Genomic DNA, 7590 nt, shown 5'->3' with positions numbered 1-7590 from the left:
GATTAAGTGACCACTGAGCTTGATGAGATGTTGTTGACTAACTTTGGCATATGGGGCTTGAACTTGAAGTGGCAATGTGGTGGTGATTGTCCCACGTGATTGTCTCGTCTTTCGAGGCGTTATAAAGTGGCGATGTGGTGGATATTGTCCCACGGGATCGTCCCATCTTTCGAGATGTCCTAAAGTGGCAATGTGGTGGTGATTGTCCCGTCCTTTGAGGCGCTAAGTGGCGGTATGGTGGTGATTGTCCCACGTGATTGTCCCGTCTTGTGAGACGTTATTGATCGATCCATCTTGGTAGCAGCATATAGTCGCATTATAGGGCACTAACATTTGATTATGTCTATATCTAATTTAATTTTATGTCGTTGATTTTGTTTATATCTGATTTAAATCCATATTATTAATTTTATTGATATATGATTTGATTTCATGTTGTTGGATATATGTTATCTATCTTGAATTAAGTTGCTAGCTCATGTGCAATGTTATGCACTTAAGTTGAAATAACATGCTTTTCTTTTTTTTGTGAAGTAATTGCATGAAGTTAACCCTTTCTGTTTGCTACTTGTTGTTTGGGCGCTTAACGCAATTAGGCAATGGAGGTCCTTCCGCCGAAATTTAGCTATGTTTGAGTTGGAGACAGGGGATTGTAGGCGTCAGAGTAGCGATGAGAGAAGCAGTTTAAATTTCTTTTTGTAGACTATGTATAAGTCTTCTTCGCCATCTGAAAACTCTGTTATTAAAACCTTGTTTTCGCCACCGTCTAAATATGCGCACTTATTTTGAACCCTTCTTATGATGTTGTAAATAACTATTACTGTATGTCGGGAACGAGTTATTTAATTAAGGTTATGTTATGTTTCCAAACCTATGCTTGAAGTGTTTTATCAAACAAGTGGCAGGTGTATTCGTTTTAGCGATGTTGTGTTTAGTTCTTTTCAAAAAAAGATTACTCCTGTATTATAGGATTGTGTAAGACCCGGATAGATTAAGCGTTTAATTAACTAGTTATTTATTGGCTTAAGGACGATAAACGCTATTAAGCTTAAGTTGATGTGTTTATTGTGCTTGTATGTTTTATATAAGATGACTCATGTTAGATGAGTTAATCTTTGCCATGATGTGTTTCAGAACGACATCATAAGATTTGTTCGTTTTCTGAGAAATTTGTTAACAGTGCTTCGCCGTAGGAACATCACAAAATCCTTACTAGGATTAGAACAAGAATTGGATTTCTCCGATGTTCATACACGATATATGTTTCATTTTGTGAAAAATGTTTGTGTCATTTCTATTATTAATTAATTTCTTATTATAAGGATTTATAAATAAAAAAAATACAATAAAAAAAATAATGTCACGTAAGTGACCGGATATGGAATTTTTATTAAAAAGAAAAAGAAAGAAAAGGAAGAGTCACGTAAGTGACTTACATAGAAAGAAGGAGAAGAAAATATTGATTGTTTTCGTGATTTGAATATATATATAATTATGTAACTTAATAATAATATTTGAGTTAACACTTGTTCTTTGATCACTTAAACTTACTTAAAGTGATTTTAAATTATATCATAGAATCCCTAATAATTTTTAGGATAATGATTCATCTTCCTTATATTTTTTCTATATTTTTTCTATAGCTCTATGAATTAAATCTTATAATATCAAAATCAATCTATACTTAACCATTTCAATTCTTTTCCTCTCATTTCTTTTTCAATACTTTACTTTACCAGTTCAACGTATGGTAAGACAATTAAGTAAGATTGATTTCCATTTTTCCAAGTAAGTCTGTTTTGATTTCCTTCATCAGAGGGTAAAATGCTTCCTTTCTTTCTCCAAGTAACACCTCATGCTTATTGCATGCTACAACCACCTGCAAGCACTCCACGTCCCTATTGCTGCATGATCAACACCTTGCTGCACGTTGCTTCTTCCACCACCAGCTTTTCAAGCCATGACAAAGCAAGCCTAATGTCTTAGCATTCCACCTCCTCCTTACACATGATTAGGCGTGGCACTTGCTGATGATCCCTCCACTCCAAAGCTTGAAACTTTCACGTCTCTATATATATATATATAGATGCAACAAAATGGTTCAAGGATAATACACACACAAAACATTAAAAGTCATATTACTGACAAAAACACTAGTCGTGAGTGGATGGGTTTTTAGTGAAAATTCTTAAGTGTTGGTCTTGAGTGTGAGGAGATTCTTGAGTCTTGGGGAGCGGAAGCTAGAATCTAGAAGCATAGCATTTCTGAATGCGATTAATTTTCTGAGATTTGAAAGGTCACGAGGTTCGCAACTTCTATGCACTACTACTCACGAAGGTAAGGGTAACTCAGTATAGAAGTGTCCTTGAGTCTTGCCTGCTTTAATTGCACTGCTTGTGTTTGAGATGAAGGTGTTTAGTTTGATTTCGAAGTTAACATGTTTCATTGTGATATATACTTGCTATTGTCAAACGTTTTATGAGGTTTTGCCAAACATTTTCTAGAGCTTCGACCATTGGTTATTGTTGATGCTCTGATGTTCGTGATATTTAAATATTGATGATTTAGTATGCATGTTCTATAAGGCGTATGCTTGTTGAAATTATGAGTAGCATGTGATAACTTTGACTTAATTATTGGATCAGAAGTTGTTGATCGAGTGACTAATGAAGTCACGAGATGTTGTTGACTGACTTTGGCATATAGGTTTGAAGCTCCGAATATAAAAGTCTTCATCTACAGTTCGTTTCAAGGTTCTTGAGTTATCAAGAACTCGGTTTCGACAAACTTCCGAGAATTGAAATCGATCGTTCGTACAGTCCAGGGTTTGGTGTCGAAACACTCGTCATGGAAATGAATAAGAGAAATTCTTATATTCCTCTGAATATTTTTGGAATTCCGCTTCTACAGTGCTTTAAGAGCAGATTAGCCATTTACTAACGTTTTCGCCCTAAGGCGGAAGCGAATAAGACTCGTGCTATAACCTATAGCGACTGTAGAACTATTCTTAGTCATTTTCTGAACTTTCTTCTTCATAACACTAATCAAATATCAAACACAAGTCAAGTTCCTCTCACGCTTACACAGAATCCTACGCGTGAGCTGGAAATTAATTATTTATTTTAATTCTAAAATCCTGGGTCTTACATCTATGTACTTGGCAGGAACAATAAATTTGAACAAATAAAAGGAAGAGTAGAAAAGAGAATGTTATTACTTGCTAGCATTAAAATTCGAATGTGAGATGAAACAAATAATGTGATCCACATCCTTTTTTTTTGCATAAAACTATTAAAAACCCAAACAATTCAATTGATCAGACCAGTCACCTGCTGATTGAAGAAGAAGCCATGAACCCATGCTGAATGTTAATATGAAAATGAAACTAATAATTCAAGTAAAAAGCATATACTAATTAAAATAAATAATATGGACAATGTAATACACCATTTATTGCTTATTAACCTGTATACTATTGATCATTTCAATGTATCAATAGCAAAAATTCTATAAAAAAAAAAAGTAAGCAAAAAGAGGTACAATCAAGATTGAGAAGCAAGTAACCGAAAAAAAAAAACAAATTAACCAATGTATCAATAGCAAACATTCAGAAAAAAAAAACAAAAACAAAGTAACCAAAAAGAGGTAAATCTAATCGAGGGTAGGTCTTCTACGGCTAATACGGGCTTCATGGCCGTCCAACAGAATAATAAAAAGGGTAGGGTTCAACAAGTTGGTCCTGATCTGGTTCCATATGCAAAACCCTTCTAGCATTAACAAGTGCAACAACAACATCATAGTCTGCTGAAAGCCCATTGAGGATGGCATTTATCTGTTCTTCAGACGAAATCTATTTTCCTGCCAAAGTCAGAGTTTGCACTAGACTGAGCATAATAATCGAACAGACCCGAACCCAACATACCAAGTGACCAAATCTAACATGCGGGCAGATCTTTACGGGTTAACGGGTCTTCAGGTCATTAAAACAGTTATGTATAGGTTTTTGCGGTCGGTGTCGGTTTCAATAATTTAGACCCATCGATAACTGTACTCGACCGAAGGAGAGAGACTAAATTTTAATTTTCAATGAACTTAAGCATAGGCCCGCGTGCATGCCTGTCCAGTGTCCAGTGGCCCGAAACCGACAAAACCGATAACAACCACGGTCGGTCATGGTTCACATTATTAACATTTCGGTTTTGGTCGGTTGGGCCAAAATGAGCCCGAAACCGACCGAAACCGCCCGCTACTCAGCCCTAGTTTGCACCATAGATTTGATTAGGCAAAGATAGGAAAAAACAAACTCTTGGCGTTTCTTGGTAGCATGTCAAAGTGTAGACTGCAGAGCTCTAGCTTTTGCTCGGGCTTGTTAGGTAAAGAAACTCGCATGCCAGACATCGCTCGAATTTTTCGGTGTGAAACCAACCACTCTGTTGAGAACCTTCGTCGACGGGGTGGAGATAAGCCAGCACAACATCAATTTGTTCTTCTTCTCCCAACGCGTAAGATCCTCTGTCGTAGAAGATTCTTGAGGTGTTCCCTTGTTGATCAAAAAGTTGTATAACTCATGTCCTTTGGTCACCGACTCGTTTTTGGCATTGGATTAAGGCAAAGGTAGGAGGCTATCACAACTCTTTGTTTGAATGGAAGACGAATCCAGTGGCTTGTCTCTCAGTTTTGTCACCTTGATGGGAAGCTTGTAGGGTAGATGTCGTGTTTTTATTGGGATTTGTCATGTTGGTGAGATAGTTCTGTGGTCTTGGTTTCATCTGTTTGTTGTGTTGTAGGGGTGGCCTTTGACCATGTTATTTGTATTGTTTTGACATTCTAGATTAGTTTCTTTTTTATCTTTATCTTTTTCCTCTTTGTATTTGGGTTTGACACCCCTTGTGCTAAAGTTGAATAAAATTTATTGGCTTATAAAAAAACCGCCTCAACATGCAAACGCCATTGGAGGAAATTGTCCTCTGTCAATGTGACAAGAGAAAAATAAAGGGGAAATTACGCTTCAAAATCAGTAATGGGACCCAACATATTCTTAATCAAATCAATCGGTGGTTCAGGTTTCTTGGTCAAATCAAGGGATAGTTCAGGATCAATGATTGCAACTAGAACAAACAGAGAGAAAAATTATAAACGAGTTTCAGAAAACAGAGGATAATGTATGTGAAATGTGAACTGGAGAAAACTGGAAACAGGTTTCAGAAAATAATGGACAATGTATGTGAAATGTGAATATAAAAAATTGGACAAAACTGGAAACGAGTTTTAGAAAACAAAGGAGAATGTATGCGAAATGTGAATATTGAAAACCAGAGAAAATGAAATCGATGAATGAATCATCCAGTGGAAATTTATGTATTTAAGCAGTGAGAAAGTGAAGCGGGGCAGCCACAACCGTAAAGGATTCAGACGCTAGTTATGATAACCACTTCTATTAGTTATAAACAGAATCTTGAAACAGATTCAATGTTAACTTATCATAATTTGGCTGAGATATAATTAGCCTTAAACTGGTGCATATGCCTTAAACAGTTCTTAGTCTTATGGTGTAATCAATCAGAAGAGGCAAGTACGTGTATCATGTAAACTACAAAATATCTTATTTTCTTATATGAAATTCAATCACACACATTATTATCAGTGGTGGAACCATAATTTTTGTAGAGTCTGGGCAAAGTTAAGCCTTAATCTAACTGCCCACACATGACGTATGCTCAGGGTTTAAAATTATAATTGTGGCCGCGGTTGCAAGTGTTGTGGTTTAATTTAATTAAGGCATTAAAATTTAAGATTAAGACTTAAACACTAAAACTTTAGTTTAATGAATGCATTATTTCCTTTAATGCATGGTTTATTTTGTGAATTTTATCTTTTTTTTTCTTTGAAGAAAGCCAAATGAGATTGCCAAGGCACCATGAAGGGGAAAAGATACAAGTGGAGTGTCTTAGTAGCAGAGGAGTGGGCTAACAAATATACTTAAGGACCCAAATTCATCTGACTCGCTAGACATGGTCCACAAATGTAATATACTACAATATACTAACGGTAAAGCAACAAGATGAGACTAAAACAGTAACTTAAAAGGATAAGGATTGACTAAGCATAGCTAGTTAGTTCTAGTCCACTAGAGAATTGACTAAATTGGGAATTGGAGCAAATAACATAGAATTCTGCCACATTCCGGGAAGAAGCTCCGCAAGCCAGTTATTTTGTGATCATCACGACGATTCTCACCATCACCTCCAAGGCTCCAACAGCTAGTGGTTTTCAAGGCATCACGAGAGGAAGGGGAGAAATTCGAAAGGTGGCCTTGTGAATTTTATCTGTAAGTCTATCCAATTGTGATTTTTAGTGAGGTGGCTCAATAGCAAAGACTAACCAGTGACCACCGTTTTACTTTTTTCTGTAGAAATCCACATGCTATTATTAGATTTGAGTCCACTACCAATATCTGGGCTGTACATAAACAACATTTCACATTTTGACCCAAAAAGAAAAAAGAAGGCTTCTGTGGGGTAAGAATTACAGCTCAAGAATAGTTGAGTTATTTGTTGGAACATGTTGCCATGCATTTTGTCTAAACAACCGATTGTCGAAGCAGATGCCGTGGCATCTGACCTCGTGAAGCTAGGGCATCAGTCCTCAGCTTGTGTTTATGTTGTGGGCCCTCTGAAGATTTACTGAAGATATGTTTTTGAGTTACTTGAGGAGCAAGTAGCTATTCCAGAAGGGTTTATTTGTTGGGTTGTTATTTGTTGAAACAATCTTTGTTAAAAGATTGGTTTCTATCTTTACTTGTGCAATAAAAAACCGAATCTATCAAGATTGCGTTTTGAATTGCTGTTACTGCAATCTGTTTCTTCAGCCCGTGCCAACCCTAAAGCCCATGCTACCGTTGCTGAAGTCTATAAAAGGATGAAGACCTAAAACGTGAAGGCGTCGAAGCTGATAGAGAGAGATCGTGTGTTTTAGGATCTGTTAATTGTGCTTTGTCCTTTGTTAGTTGTGAATCTGTCTTTGCTCACTGATTCTATAAAGCAAAGAGAGATTCTGTGTTGTTTGATTGCGTTCAAACTCTACTTGTTCATTGTGTTTACCAATCACTGTGGCAGTGATTGAGAGAAATTGAGAGGAGCTCTCATACTTAGGTTGAGATTCTAAGTAGAAATACACTGGGTAGATTAGGAAGTGAACTATGAACTGAGTTGTTCATGAGTGTCTGTAATTCCTGAATCTTGAGATAATGGATTTCCTTTCTTTGGGTGCAAACCCTCCAGACGTAGGTGAAAGTTTTTCACTGAACTGGGTTAACAACTTCTGTGTGTTATTGTTTTGTTGTTAAGTTCTATTTTACTTTTAAGCGATTGTCGAACCTCTTGTTCCAGCATCGTGCAGGACAATCGTATCAGAGGGAACCTGAATTACAATTGGCATCAGAGCAGGCACCCTGTTCTGGTTGGGTGAGCTCTAGGGAGTTTTATTCAAGTTCTCATGGATAACAAGGAGGGAGGATCAGTCAATAGGCCACCCATTCTGGATGGTACTAACTATGACTACTGGAAGGTTCGCATGACAGCCTTTCTCAAA

General features: G+C 36.7%; 1 long non-coding RNA gene across 1 annotated transcript; it reads left to right on the top strand.

The window, feature by feature from the left end:
* Positions 1–1641: 1641 nt before the first annotated feature.
* Positions 1642–7260, top strand: LOC130745430 (uncharacterized). Its single transcript, XR_009021747.1, has 3 exons — positions 1642–2337; positions 5891–6328; positions 6413–7260. It is a non-coding gene; the product is annotated as an uncharacterized LOC130745430 (long non-coding RNA).
* Positions 7261–7590: the final 330 nt, after the last annotated feature.

This window comes from Lotus japonicus, chromosome 3 (assembly GCF_012489685.1).
Source record: "Lotus japonicus ecotype B-129 chromosome 3, LjGifu_v1.2".
In the NCBI taxonomy this organism is placed as follows: domain Eukaryota; kingdom Viridiplantae; phylum Streptophyta; class Magnoliopsida; order Fabales; family Fabaceae; genus Lotus; species Lotus japonicus.
The sequence above is the reverse complement of the archived record's forward strand: the minus strand, read 5'-3'. Positions and strand labels throughout refer to the sequence as shown.